This window comes from Triticum urartu, chromosome 3 (genome assembly GCF_003073215.2).
Source record: "Triticum urartu cultivar G1812 chromosome 3, Tu2.1, whole genome shotgun sequence".
In the NCBI taxonomy this organism is placed as follows: Eukaryota; Viridiplantae; Streptophyta; class Magnoliopsida; order Poales; family Poaceae; genus Triticum; species Triticum urartu.
In genome coordinates, this window is record NC_053024.1 from 190,538,065 (window position 1) to 190,554,194 (window position 16,130).

Here is a 16,130-nt window from a genome sequence, read left to right on the forward strand (position 1 = left end):
ACCCGAAGAAGCAACACAGGAAAGAAGCACACAACATAGTAAACAACCAACACATGAACATGGTATGATATGCGGGATGCGGTATGTGATGCATATGCATGATTTGGAAAGGAATGATTGAACCTGGCCTCAACTTGGAAATCCAAGAGTGCCACTGGAAAGGTGAGGTGATTTCAGTTGAAATCGATATAAAGATCACCGGAATCGGATGCACGGTTTGGAAATGACAAGCAAAACAAATATGGCACCAGTCTGCGACAAACAACAAGTAGCCTCTTAAATGCATCAAGATAAATATGCTACATCATTCAAACATAGCAACAAAATACATGTTAGGGATCCACTCATGATACTTGACAAAAGATGAACACTGAGCTACGGCTAATTCATCCATTAACAGGTTCAAACAAGCATGACAAAAGTGCAAAAGATAACAGGTTTCAGACTTAGTGAAATTAACACAAGTCTGGAATTTATCATCATGAAGCATACTTTAGAGCATGAAAACTACATGCTACAGGAACATATCATGGAAAAGCAAGGCATGGCATGAAGCTACTCAAAGCACTTAACAAAAGTCCCTTAGTGACCTTGAGCCAAAAGGGAACAGAAAATACAATTGCGAGCATGTGAACATAGCAAAAACATAAACATATTCAGACTTAGTGAACAACCTCGGCAAAAACATAAACATATTCGGATCAATAGCAACAACCTCGGCAAAATCGCTAATCATGTCAACGATCTGCCAGCAACATTTTATAGCAAAATTAGAGCTCGATTGACTCAAGCTAGGTTTCTCCATAAATGCAAACAAAGGCATGGATGGATAGAGCACCACAATATTAACAAAACATCCTTACTGATGATCCTTAAAAGAGGCACGGATCACTAGGAAACAACATGAACATATGGCATAAAAATAATGACAGGTCAAGGACATAGTGAAATTCAAGTCCCTGAAATCAGCATTAACGATTACTCTACTTTGCAAACTTGTGCTAGTCACCACAAATATCACAAAATTACATGGAAAGCACCCCTGTAAAGATGGCATGGCATATAACAAAACACATGTAGAGCTCAGGATCATAGCATGCACACATTAATCATGGCAAAAATGACAAAATGCTATTTGCTGAAACAGATCTGACAAATTCCTCACATAGCCCTCTTCCAACAACATTTCGGGCATCAAGATTTGCTCAATTTAAAATGATGCAATGAGATGAAATGATGTACTCGTCGGGACGAATATTTTGATATGCTACACGCCCAAAACGGAGCTACGGATGCGGAGTCATGACATGATGAAGATAGCAAAATAATTAACAGGATCTGGGGCGGGGTTTAGCAGCGGGGCTCACCATGGGCTTTGGCCCAAAACGAAGAGGAAGCGAGGCAGGCCTAGCGAGGCCTAGGCTGAGCCTGGAGACTGGGCCGACTTGTGGGGCCCACGTGGTGGAACGAGCGGGCGAGGCCGCGCCTGACCTCGAGCAGGACGACGACGGTGGCTCGGCGCCGGCGAGGAAGTCCGACGAGCGCGGCGGGAGGGTTTCCGGCGACGGGCGCGGCGGGGATCGATGGAAACGGGTAGATCCGGCCATGGGGGGCCCAGATCCGGCGAAGGTAGAGGGCGAGGAGGCCAGCGTCGGTGGCCTGGCTAACTCCGGTGACGGGGCCGGCGACCCTGTGCGAGAGAGAGAGAGAGACAAGGTCAGAGGGAGAGAGGAGGAAGGAGAAGAGGCAAGGGCGGCGCGACCTGGGGGTTGAGGTGGATGACAGTGGACGCGGTGGCCGGCGATGGCGGGGCCTGCGATCTCGCGCGTGGCGGTGGCGCAGCTCCGACGGAGGAAGAGGCGAGCGGCGCGGCGCGAGATCCGGCTGGCGCGGGCGCGTGCGCCCTTCGCGGGTGGCGGCGGCGACGGTTGGGCCCCGCGGGCCCGATCCGGGCCCGGCGGGCCTGGCGCGGTGGAGGGGGAGAGGACGGCGACGCTGACGTGGCACGCCGTGGTTGGCTGCGACGGGCGGCGCGGACATGTTCGTCGGCGGAGAAGAAATGTCCGGAGGCGCGCGGAGGAGGAGGTTATGGTTTGCTCCGCGAATTTTGGAGGGGATCATATATATATATATATAGGTAGAGGGAGCTAGGAGAGTCCAAATGAGGTGCGGTTTTCTGCCACGCGATCGTGATCGAACGACCGAGATGATGGAGGAGGTTTAGGTGGGTTTGGACCACTTTGGAGAGGAGTTTGGCTGCGACACACACGAGGCCTTCTCGGTCCCTCAGTCAACCGTTGGAGTATCAAACGAAGTCCAAATGACACAAAACTTGACAGGCGGTCTACCGGTAGTAAACCAAGACCGCATGACAAGTCTCGGTCCATTCCGAAAACGTTTAACACCCGCACACGAAAACAAGTAGAAAGGGACACCGGGTGACATAGGAGCGTCGGATTGCAAAACGGACAACGGGGAAAATGCTCGGATGCATGAGACGAACATGTATGCAAATGAAATGCACATGATGACATGATATGACATGCATGACACACAAGAAATGACACGGCAACAACAGCGAATAACTGGAGGACACCTGGCACATCGGTCACGGGGCGTTACAAGCCCCCACGCATATAATGCGGGGGTATTCGCACAAGACGCGTATTCACACTTAATCCAACGTCTTGGTCCTATTAAGGAGGTGATAGCACAGCGAACTAGGCAACCGGACTATAATGCTTTAACACATTCACTTAGTTATAGGAGTTTGACAGCGGGGCTACTATATAGCCCCTGGTGGCTCCGCACTCATCCGGATTCGGGGTGTGTGCATGCCTGGCCGGGAAACGGCCCTTCGTTAATGCGAAGGAATCCCGAAGATTCCAATAAGTCATTGAGTGGTTTACCAGTCTCACGCTATATCATGACAGTCAGTTTTCGGCTTTCTCTACTGAGGTGCTCGTCCGGATGAACCAGGGCACAATCGCAGTAGTTCTCCTGGTGCCGCCTTAGCCGATAGAGCAGAACGTAAGGCAGCAAAACACAAGAGCCTGGCAAACCCAACATTTGACCAAAGACATGATTCAGAGCTGATGCATATAAGGCCAAACTTGCGACGCCGAACACTCCCTAAGGTATTCGGTCTTTATGGTGTAAACCGGGTCTGGACAGTACCCTTTGTAATAAGCCCCTGGTGTCGAGGTACGTGCATTATTCTAGCGTGGCCACATGCCAAGACGTCAGCATCCTTCTCGGTTGTACTGAGAATCCGAGGGATGTAAATCAACAAGAGACAGTAAAAAAGGTTTACACAGGGTCTTAATCTACAAAGAATCCTTGGAACGGGTCCCTGCTGCACGTCTGCGCCTGTGTCTCTGTTGTGTCGTATCCTGGACGGGTGTAGCACGATGGTCATCTGAAAAAGAGAGGAACTTAATTGAAAAGTTGTCGTGCAAAAGTTAAGTTATACTAAATAAACAATGTATAGTTGAAAATGAGTAAAGGTGAGCCTTATTGCCACTTTTGCGCGCGCGTTGAGCCCCTTGTATTGTAATAGGGGTATAGCCATCAAACATGTATTAATTACATATAGCTGAGCCGGACTCGTCTAGCTGTGTCCGTGGTCTTAACGACCTATCAAATGCTTGAGTTGGTGAGGCCGTTTAGTGTGCGGCGGCCAAGGCGGCCGCACCGTCTTCGGCGTGCAAGGAGCGCTCAATATTTCCATTTACTGTAATGATGCCGCGTGGACCGGGCATCTTGAGCTTGAGGGAAGTGTAATGCGGTATTGCGTTAAAGCGAGCGAAAGCTTCGCGTCCGAGTAGTGCTTGATAGCCACATTGGAACGGAGCGACGTGGACAGTTAAATTTTCGCTGCGGAAGTTATCGGGGAAGCCGAATATAACCTCTAGTAGCAGGGAGCCCCTGCAGTGAGCCTCCGGGCCTGATGTTACTCCTTTAAAGGTAGCATTGCTGCGGCAAATTTTTGTTGGGTCTATCCCCGTTTTGCGGACTGTGTCCTGATATATCAGATTTAAACTGTTGCCGCCATCCATCAGGACTCGGGTGAAGTGGTATCCGTCAATTATTGGATCTAATACCAAGGCAGCCCATCCTGCACGTCGGATACTTGCCGAGTAATCCCAATGGTCGAAGGTGATCAGTCGGGACAACCAGTGGCGGAGCTCCACGGTGATAGGCCCTGGGGCATGTTCCTCTAAAGGTGCCGCTTTGTTTCTCCCTTTTATCACGTGTAACACGTTGACTGATTTGACTTCTGGTGGGAATTTGTTTTGTTCCCCTGTGCTTTGCTTGCGAGGTTCGTCCTCGTCTTCACTTGGTGTATCCTGCCCCTTGTGTTCAGCGTTGAGCTTGCCGGACTGTTTGAAGACCCAACATTCTCTGTGGGTATGATTTGCAGGTTTATCCGGGGTGCTATGGATCTGACATATTTGCTCCAGAATTTTGTTTAGGCTGGACAATTCGTCTATGTTGCCTTTGAAGGGCGGCTTCTGCTACCCTGGCTGAGAGCTTCTAAATCCGTCGTTTATCGTCGTGCTCTTCGGGCTGTCTTCTTTATTCTGGCGCTTATTCTTGCTGCGTCGTGATTTCCCGTTTCCATCCCTGACTTCGGATGTACTTGGGTCACTGGTGCTGCATCAGGCTAACCAGCCGTCCTCGCCCATGCAAAAATGGTTCATGAGGCTTGTTAATGCTGCCATTGTTCTCGGCTTTTCTTGACCGAGGTGTCTGGCAAGCCATTCATCTCGAACGCTATGCTTGAAAGCTGCTAAGGCTTCGGCGTCTGGACAGTCAACTATTTGGTTCTTTTTAGTGAGGAACTTGTTCCAAAGTTTTCGGGCTGACTCACCGGGCTGTTGAGTTATATGACATAAATCGTCTGCATCCGGTGGTCGGACATATGTCCCTTGAAAATTTGCTCGAAAGGCGTCTTCGAGCTCTTCCCAGCTTCCGATGGAGTTTTCGGGGAGGCTTTTAAGCCAGAGCCGAGCTGGCCCTTTGAGCTTGAGGAGTAAGTACTTGATGGCATGGAGATCATCTCCTCGAGCCATATGGATGTGGAGGATGTAGTCCTCAATCTAGACTCCAGGGTCTGTTGTTCCGACGTACGCCTCGATGTTTACGGGTTTGAATCCCTCTAGAAATTCATGATCCAGCACCTCATCGGTGAAACATAGAGGGTGTGCAGCACCCCTGTATTTGGGTGTACCATGGTGTTCGGATGTTTGTTGTATTGCATTGTATGTTGGAGCGCGCTTGCGTGGTCCATAGATGGATCTGGTTGCGCCGTCCTTTTGATGCGAGCCCTTACGCGGATCACGTACTGGTTTGTGTGCGGCATCATTTGCCGCTTTGTGTTGGCTATGAGGTCGTCTATCCGACCGGATGGCCGTTTTATTTTTTAATTGTGGAGGATCTAAGGCCTCCTCATCAAATTCAGGTAGCAACTTTCGCTTCGGATAGCTCTTGGTGTGGCGATTACTGCCGTACTTCGCTGCAGTGTTGAGTATTTGACTCCATTTGATTTTGAGTGTGTCTTGTGCAGCCTTGAGCCTTTGCTTCTGTTTTTTCAGGCTCCTCGCCGTGGTAACAAGCCGGGCATTATGTTGCTCCTGCCGCCTGTCCGGTGTGATGTCGTCCGGACTGTTATCTTCGATGGGGTTGGGTTGTTCGGCTTGATTTTCTGTGTTGTCATGGTCGGGCAATGGTTCACCCTGCTCTAACGCTGGGTCTATATGATCGTTATTTCTGCTGAGGCGGGATTTGGAGCGGCGTTTACGCCGCCGCTTTGACTGCTTCTCGAGGGAACCACCCTTCGTTGCGTCCTTCCGTTCCTCATCGTTATTTTCTTTCGGTGTGTCCACCATGTATACGTCATGTGATGAAGTGGGCGTCCAGTGCCCTGTGGGCAGTGGTTCCTCTTCGCCTCCCGCATCATCGTCCATACCGTCGATGTCTTCGGAGTCGAAGTCGAGCATGTCGGTTAAGTCATCGACAGTGGCTACTAAGTGGGTGGTGGGTGGGCAGTGAATTTCTTTGTCATCCACATCCCAATCCTGCCAGACGTAGTTCGGCCAGGACTCTCCTGACAAGGAGAGAGACCTTAATGAGTTCAGTATGTCGCCAAAGGGCGAGTGCTGAAAAATATCTACGGAGGTAAACTCCATGATCGGCGCCCAATCGGATTCGACAGGAATGGGCACAGGCGGTTCAGAGTCCGTGGCCGGAGAAGGATCCGGCAGTTTGGCAACACGGCTCTCGTGAAGGGTAAGGTCGATATTCGGCTCGATCGCTCCTGAGGATACAGCCTCCGTGATGGGGTCTATCCACCCGTCCATGGATGGCGCAACTGGCTCCGAATTGAGGCTCGGAGTGGCTGCCGGTGCGATCTCCTGAATACGGTACGATGGTAGAGCTAAATCGTACTCATCATGACCGCGTGGCGCACAAAGCAGGGGCTTGAATCCATCGAAGATCAAGTCTCCGTGGATATCGGCCGTGTAGTTTAAGCTTCCAAACCTGACCTGCTGGCCAGGGGCGTAACTTTTGATCTGCTCCAGATGGCCAAGCGAGTTGGCCCGCAGTGCGAAGCCACCGAACACAAAGATATGTCTGGGGAGAAAAGTCTCACCCTGGACTGCATCGCTATCGATGATCGTAGGAGCCATCAAGCCTAACGGCGACGACACAGAGGAACTCTCAATGAAAGCACCAATGTCGGTGTCAAAACCGGCGGATCTCGGGTAGGGGGTCCCAAACTGTGCGTCTAAGGCAGATGGTAACAGGAGGCAAGGGACACGATATTTTACCCAGGTTCGGGCCCTCTTAATGGAGGTAAAACCCTATGTCCTACTTGATTTATTCTTGATGATATGAGTATTACAAGAGTTGATCTACCACGAGATCGGAGAGGCTAAACCCTAGAATCTAGCCTATGGTATGATTGTATGTTGTCCTACGGACTAAAACTCTCAGGTTTATATAGACACCAGAGGGGACTAGGGTTACACAAGGTCGGTTTCAAAGGAGGAGATATACATATCCGTATTGCCTAGCTTGCCTTCCACGCCAAGTAGAGTCCCATCCGGACACGAGACGAAGTCTTCAATCTTGTATCTTTGTAGTCCAACAGTCCGGCCAAAGAATATAGTCCGGCTGTCCGGAGACCCCCTAACCCAGGACTCCCTCAACCGGCTATACTGCCGCTATAGTTATCCGTTGGGGCATCAGACGATCTCCGAATGCGATGAAACTTGACAGACGGTCTATCTACACTATAATAAGACCACACGCCAACTTTCATCCCATTCCGAGAACATTTTCAGGCCACTTATAAAATAATATTTCGGACGTGCCGCGGGCGCCTGCAAGTGTGGTTGGGCTCAGAACGGACAACGGACGGAACTGGGGGAACCCAGACGAATGCAAGTTTTGAAAACATGATGATGCAATGCACCATGATGACATGGCAAGATGCAACACGCAAGCAAATGACATGGCAATGACAATGAATAACTGGAAGACACCTGGCGCAACGGTCTTGGGGCGTTACAACACTCCACCAGTACGAAAGGATCTCATCCCGAGATCTAGAATGGCACCGGAGGGATAACGGAAGAGAAAGAGAAGAGGTAAAACTAAGTTGCTTGTTTGACAAACGAGTGAAATCAAAGAAACTTGCGAGGTTGAAAATTTTTCGAGAAAAGAATACAACGAAGATGAACGAGGTTGAAAACACTCTGTTAGAAAAGAGGAACAAGGAACATTACCAGAACCTTGTAGGTTGAAAGACATAAGAAAAAAAGTTGCAATGGAAAAGAAGTATATGCAAGCACTCCGGTAGAAACGAGATGTACAAGGAACGATAAGGATCAATAACGACAACACTCCGGTTGGAAATGGAAGGCAATAATATGAACTTGACAAAATGAAAGCACTTGGATGAGACTCCAGTTAGAAGAGGAATGATAGACACAACACTCCGGTTAAACAAGATAGAGAAGGAATAAGAATGATATAATTTAGGCAGCACTCCGACTATAAATGGAAGGAATTGAACAAGATCTTGACAAAACAAGATGATGGGTCGAAGAGAGCAACATCACAATGCCTCCGGAAAAAATATAAGAATGGAACCAAAAGAACAGAGAAGAAGACAACAAGTTCTGCCTGAAATGAATTTAAGAAAGCATCCTTCAAAAGAAGGATTGAGTGGAGTTGTTGGAAGATCAATACGAAAGGATATTATCCTCGTGGGCTTATGGAGACATCTCAAAATTATGAGGCGACAACCAACCACTACCAAAATATTGATTAGCTAAGATGGACGAAGAGATGGAAAACTTCTTTAACTACGAGAATAGGAGGGGAACTTGGGTCATTGATAAACACCATAATATCAACATTCCTTAGGGAAGGTTTTGGGTGACATATAATCCAAGATAACTCCAATGAAGAGATTGATGGATTTAAGATACCTCATTCTTGACCACATGTGAATCATGAAACATGAACTCAAATTATGAAGAATGACATAGCGCCACCTCAAATGATACGGTAGAAATAATTGCACTTCCGGAATGCATGATGAAGAATAATTGAACTCCTCTGGAAAGAATCTCAAAGAACACTTCCCGAAGGGATTAAATCCTTGGTGAACCATCATGTAGAACCTCCATGAAGAACTCCGGTAACAAGAATGATCACAAAGAAGTGAAGGATGGAAAGAATACGATTAAAGTGTTGCAATGATTAGATGAAGTTTCATGATGATAAAACCGAGAAAACTTCGAACTCCGGAAAGAAAGTTGAACAAATGAAAACAAGAATTTTGATGAACCTCCGGAATAAGGAATTAATCACTTGGATGAAACAAGAATAAGAATTACATTATGTGTATCCTTCACCAATTTAAATTGATGACAAGCAATGGATTGCATACAACTTACTCTCGTAGAAAGGATTAAGATAGATGTAGCGCAAACTTGAGAAAATCTTCAACGAACCACTGGTAGGATTGAGACAACGGATAAATTAATATGATAAAGAAGGAAAAGAAATCTTGAATGAACCACCATAATAATTAAAAATGATCAAGGAAAAGATAGTGAAACACCGGGAAGAATTAGCACAAGAACGAAGATGCTTGAGGGAAAATAGATACATGAGAACGAAGAGATCATGAACCAATTAGAGGATATTTAAATGATGCACTGGTAAGATTTGGATAACAATAGTTGAAAGCTGAGAATGAATAATCTAAAATGATGGCCTTCAGAGAATCAAGCTGAAAAGACTCCTGAATAGCTCTGGAAGGATGAAAAGAATTCTCACAATCGAAAACAATTATGAGAGGATGGCAACAAGCTAGAACCATGAATCTTCAAGAGAACGGACCAAGATTTAGAATGACGATGAGAAACCCCACCTTGAGTTGTTGAGGCACTCCAGAATGGAAATTAGAAAGGTTGAACCAACAACGAAAAGAATTTGAAAGATCTTAGAGAAGAACATATGACTGATGATAATTCATTCTTACATCAGACTTTGAAATGAATTTGACAATAACTCCGGGAAAATTAGAAGAGTCAGGTAAGATCCCAGGAAAAAACCTATGGGTTAGGGCCCACTCAAAAGATACAACGTTGAAATGATTTAAAAGAGAGATTGTGTCGGTTGAATTAAATGGCTTGAATGAGATAACATCCTCGAAAGGGCTTGAATGAAAGCGGAGTGGAAACACGAATCTTCAAGATATCTTCAGCACTCCGGAACAATTGAATAGCGAGAGGTGAATGATTAAGAGGTGCACTGACAAGAGAAAACATTATGAACGAGGAAAATATATGATCAACACCAAAGCTTGAATTGAATCCATCGGAGAAGAAAAGAATGAATAATTATGAACTTGTAGAGCATCTTCACGAGAACCACCGGGTAAGAACATTGACGGAAAAGAATGGAGAGACTTCCCATCAATAAAATTGATACTTGATTAAGAAATCCGAGTCCTTGAAGGGAAAAGGGTGGGAGGGTGGGAAAACAAAGGCAACTTGGGAAGGATGAAACAAACACCATTGAGAGAGCTTAGAATAGATCTTGTGGGTGTTGAAAAGATCGGATCCCCTTGAAGAGAGACACACTAGTTGAAAAGGATTGACATGACAATCTCGATTATCATGAAGGATTGGTATTCACATAGAAATATGAGAACACCACTTAGGAAAGGTATGGAATCAACATTTGACTTCGAAGCAACTCGAATACCACAACTCAAAACAAAAAACAAAGGATTGGCTTGCAAAATAAGCCAGAACAAACATATGATAGAGATTTCGTCCGAAGTTTTCATGGTGGGGCCCACACGGGCTCGATCGTACAGCACCATCATGTACAAGGCAGTGCACATGACATACGAAGCGTCCCCGAGTCAGCATAGCCAAGGACTCTTTAAGACACAATGAGACCATTGTAAAACCAACCGTGGATGGGCGGACCACTAGACTTCGAACCCCAATTTCATATCATACATTTGTCGGAAAGATATCCTAGGAGCTACTTGAATTCCCACTTATAAACTCCTGAAACTTTCTGGTTATGCAATCAGGTGTTGGGGATACAGGGGAAGCATAATATCTCACCCAAACTAACAAATCCTACATCCAGCTGTATCCATCCTTCAACACATAACCAAGAAGCAGACTAAGGCATAGCTTAGTGGTGTGAAGGGGCTGATGGCTTCCCACCCACCCAGGTTCAAGGCATGGTACTTGCAATTTGGGTTTGTTGCACCAATTATACTGTAGGGGGTTCCCTTATAGTCTTCCTGTCAAAAAAACACATAACTAAGAAACCTTCGGAAATCATTTACCTCAACCTTCGAAAAGCATCCGTTATACGAGTTATGGCAATACTCCCGAACTCCCACCCCAGTACTGGGTGGCGTCGAGGTTATCTCACCAACAACTGCATAAAAGAGATTTTCGATGTCGGCGAAACTCAGGTATTCCAGAACTGCAACGATAAAATTGTGACGACAACACCTCGGAGCTCAACTCCCCGGGACACTGCCACAACCCCTAAATGTCAGGAGGCACCAAGAACAATGTTCTCGTCACAAAACCATCGGAACGATTCCAAGATACCCGCGTGAACCTAATTTTTTTTGTGAAATTTGAGAAGAGAAGAGTCAAAATTGTACGTCAGGAGGCCTCACCAGAGCGACGAAGGGACTAAGTAGTAAAAAGAATCCTACTCTCCGATATATATATAATCCTATAAGACTCAAAACATTTTTCTAGACTCAACAACGTCAGTGATTCGATCAAGCAGGGGCTCCTAAGTCGGGGAAGGCTCTGATACCAACTTGTAACACCCACGATGCGGCTATATCTCCCACATGTCGGAGCACAACTTAGAGGCATAACCGCATTGTAGGCATGTCGCAAGAGGGGTAATCTTTACACAACCCATGTACTGAATAAGAAAGAGATACAGAGTTGGCTTACAATCGCCACTTCATACAATACATGAAAAGCATTACAACATCCAGAATACAATCAAGGTCCGACTTCGGAACCAAAATAAAAGAAGACTACCCCTAATGCTACAGATCCCCGATCGTCCCAACTGGGCTCCACTACTGATCAAATGAAAACGGAACAACATAACGAACACGATCTTCATCGAGCTCCTCCTTGAGCTCGGCTGCGTCATCTGCACGGTATCATCGGCACCTGCAAACTGGTTTTGGAAGTAATCTGTGAGTCACGGAGACTCAGCAATCTCACACCCTCGCGATCAAGACTATTTAAGCTTATGGGTAGGCAAAAGGTATGAGGTGGAGTTGCAGCAAGCAGTAGCATATATGGTGGCTACCTTACGCAAATAAGAGCGAGAAGAGAAGGCAATGCCCGGCCGTGAACTAGAAGTGATCAAGAAGTGATCTTGAAACTACTTACGTTCAAGCATAACTCCAACACCATGTTCACTTCCCGGACTCCGCCGGAGAGAGACCATCACGGCTACACACGTGGTTGATGCATTTTAATTAAGTTAAGTGTCAAGTTCTCTACAACCGGACATTAACAAATTCCCATCTGCCGATAACCGCGGGCACCACTTTCGAAAGTTCAAATCCCTGCAGGGGTGTCCCAACTTAGCCCATCACAAGCTCTCACGGTCAATGAAGGATATTCCTTCTCCCAGGACGACCCAATCAAACTCGGAATCCCGGTTACAAGACATCTCGACAATGGTAAAACAAGACCAGCAAAGCCACCCGAATGTGCCGACAAATCCCGATACGAGCTGCACATATCTCATTCTCAGGGCACACCGGATTGTCCAAGGTTCCAGTAGGCCAGCCCAGAGTTGCCCCTGGTGGCCACCGGCAGCTGACAGGATGGACCAACACTCAGAGGAGCATTGGCCCGGGGGTTTAAATAACGATGACCCTTGAGTCTGCAGAACCCAAGGGAAAAAAGGCTAGGTGGCAAATGGTAAAACCAATGTTGGGCCTTGCTGGAGGAGTTTTATTCAAGGTGAACTGTCAAGGGGTTCCCATTATAACCCAACCGTGTAAGGAACGCAAAATCAAGGAACATAACACTGGTATGACGGAAACTAGGGCGGCAAGAGTGGAACAAAACACCAGGCATAAGGCCGAGCCTTCCACCCTTTACCAAGTATATAGATGCATTAATTAAATAAGAGATATTGTGATATCCCAACAATAATCATGTTCCAACAAGGAACAAACTCCAATCTTCACCTGCAACTAACAACGCTATAAGAGGGGCTGAGCAAAGCGGTAACATAGCCAAACAACGGTTTGCTAGGACAAGGTGGGTTAGAGGCTTGACATGGCAATATGGGAGGCATGATATAGCAAGTGGTAGGTATCGCGGCATAGCAATAGAGCGAGCAACTAGCAAGCAAAGATAGAAGTGATTTCGAGGGTATGGTCGTCTTGCCTGAAATCCCACAAGGAAGAAGAACGAGTCCATGAAGAAGACAAACGGACATAGTCGAACGAATCCTCACAAACGCAACGTTATCGGAACCAACCCGAAGAAGGAAAACCGGAAAGAAGCAAACAACATAGTAAACAAACACCACATAATCATGGCATGATGCACAATCAAGTATGATGCATGTCTGGTTTAATGAAGCATGGCATGGCAAAATGCACAAACAATCCTACAAATTACGTGGAGCTCAACATGCAACTTCGTTGCATATTGACGAAACACCACATTCAAGTTATTTAGTTCTATCTCGTTTATGGACCCAACAATATTAAATGTTGTTTAGCATGGCAATTGGGTGAAGCAAAGTAAAACTATCTATTTAGGCAAGTTTAAATGAGGCCGGAAACAACAAACAACAATTCCGGAAAATCCTCATATGCATATATTAGGTTTGGTACTGTTCTGCCCTATACACAATTTTAGAGTTGTTAAACATGCAAAGCAAAACCGCCATGTTAAACTAGGCATTTTTCCACCCCATTTACATATAAAGTTTATTGAATTTGGAGCTGCGGTTATTTACTTATGAAATAAAGCATTTTAACATGGCATAGGAGCAAATTTAACCAAACAGCATTTTAAACATTTCAAACATGGAGGAAAGTTGGATATTATGAATCTAGACAAAATTCTAAACAAGTTTCATATATAAATCATTTTAAACCGATGCACGGTTATTAAGTTATTATATGCATGAAGTTTAGGGACCTTTCTGTAAAAACTGCAGTCTCAGGTTTAATTGCTAAAATCGCAGCAGCATGGAAAAAACAAAACGGACCAAATCTATAATCGGGCCAACATGCATAGGGGGGAAAATGTGGGGCTGCTCACATCGGGCCTTGGCCCAGCTGGTGGAGAGGGGGGCCTGCAGGGGCGCGCAGCTGGCCTGTTGGTGCAGCCGACGACGCATAGGAGGCAGGACGCTGGGTGGCCGAATGGGCCTGGCAGCTCTAGGCCATGGTGGGGTCTAGCTGGAGAACGCCCTGGCGCTGGGCCTTAAGGAGATGCAAAGGGGGCGGCCCAAATGCACTACCGATCGTCCTCCCCGCTCGAACGGGCGCAGAAAAACAGAGGAGGCGGCGCACTGCATGGCAGTGGCTGGGAGCAGAACTCCGGTGAGCGGGGCGAAGGGCGGCGAGGTCTTGGGCGTCTGGATCTGGCCGGGAACGAGCTTCGATGCTGAGAAGAACCGAATCCGGCCGCCGACGCCTTTCTCTGAAGAAGAGAGCAGCCATGGCGCGGGGGCGCTCCTGTGGACAGAGAAAGAGAGAATAGAGAGAGCTGAGAGGCGATGGAAGAGTAGGGCTTTCGCGAAGAAGGGATCGGGAAAGGGAGTAGGGGCATGGCCTGGTGGTCGACGACGCTAGCAACGGCGTGCTCCAGCTAGTAACTTGGCTGGTGAGGAGGGATCGAGGAGCTCGGGCTCCTATTTCCTGGACGAGGGAAGGCTCGGGCGCGGTGCCTCCTGCTCGACTGTTGCGGGCACAGGAATGAGGAGGTGAGGTGGTAGGATGGCGGATGGATCGATCTGGCTGGATTTTGGATCGGGCATCTGGCTGTTGGTAGGTGGGGAATGGATCCCGATGGGAACTGGCTGGCGGCGGCTCGATGGGAAAAGGCTCCTAAATTTTTGGGTTTTGTCCGGTTATATAGGTAGGGGATTAGATGTTAGACTATTTGGTCCCTCCTATAAAAATCGGACGGTCCGAGATGAATAGGTTAGGTAGCCCAATAAACAAAACAGATATGTTTTGTAGACGTTTGGGGATGATCTGGACCCAACGGTGACGACTGTCCGGGTCGGGTCCGAGACAGCTTTCGGACGCGCGCACGAGGAGGTCCGATGCACTGTGCAAAGAGGGGTAGGCATGAGCCTAGGTGGACTGTGGAGAGCGGGTTCGTCTGAGAGAAGAGGGGAGAGATGCAGCCCGGCACGATTTCCGGAGACTGAAAACGTCCGACGAAAAGACCGGCTATACTGCCGCTATAGTTATCCGTTGGGGCATCAGACGATCTCCGAATGCGATGAAACTTGACAGACGGTCTATCTACACTATAATAAGACCACACGTCAACTTTCGTCCCATTCCGAGAACATTTTCCGGCCACTTATAAAATAATATTTCGGACGTGCCGCGGGCGCGGGCAAGTGTGGTTGGGCTCAGAACGGACAACGGACGGAACCGGGGGAACCCGGATGAATGCAAGTTTTGAAAACATGATGATGCAATGCACCATGATGACATGGCAAGATGCAACACGCAAGCAAATGACATGGCAATGACAACGAATAACTGGAAGACACCTAGCGCAACGGTCTCGGGGCGTTACACACTACCACCAAGCTACAAAAGCTTCGTGATGAACAATAATATGCAAGGGATGGATAAGACAATTCCCGAGCTCTTCACAATGCTAATAGCTGTGGAGGTAGAAATCAAGAAGGAGCATCAAGTGTTGATGGTCAACAAGACCACTAGTTTCAAGAAGAAGGGCAAAGGGAAGAAGGGGAACTTCAAGCAGAACGGCAAGAAAATTGCTGCTCAAGTGAAGAAGCCTAAGTCTGTACCTAATCATGAGACTGAGTGCTTCTACTATAAAGGGACTGGTCACTCGAAGTGGAACTGCCCCAAGTATTTGGCGGATAAGAAGTATGGCAAAGTGAAAGGTATATTTGATATACATGTTATTGATGTGTACCTTACTAATGCTCGCAGTAGCACCTGGGTATTTGATATTGGTTCTGTTGCTACCATTTGCAACTCGAAACAGGGGCTACGGATTAAGTGAATATTGGGTAAGGATGAGGTGATGATGCGCGTGGGAAATGGTTCCAAAGTCGATGTGATCGCGGTCGGCACGCTACCTCTACATCTACCTTCGGGATTAGTTTTAGACCTGGATAATTGTTATTTGGTTCCAGCGTTAAGCATGAACATTATATCTGGATCTTGTTTGATGCGAGACGGATATTCATTTAAATCAGAGAATAATGGTTGTTCTATTTATATGAGTAATATCTTTTATGGTCATGAACCATTGATGAGTGGTCTATTTTTATTGAATCTCGATAGT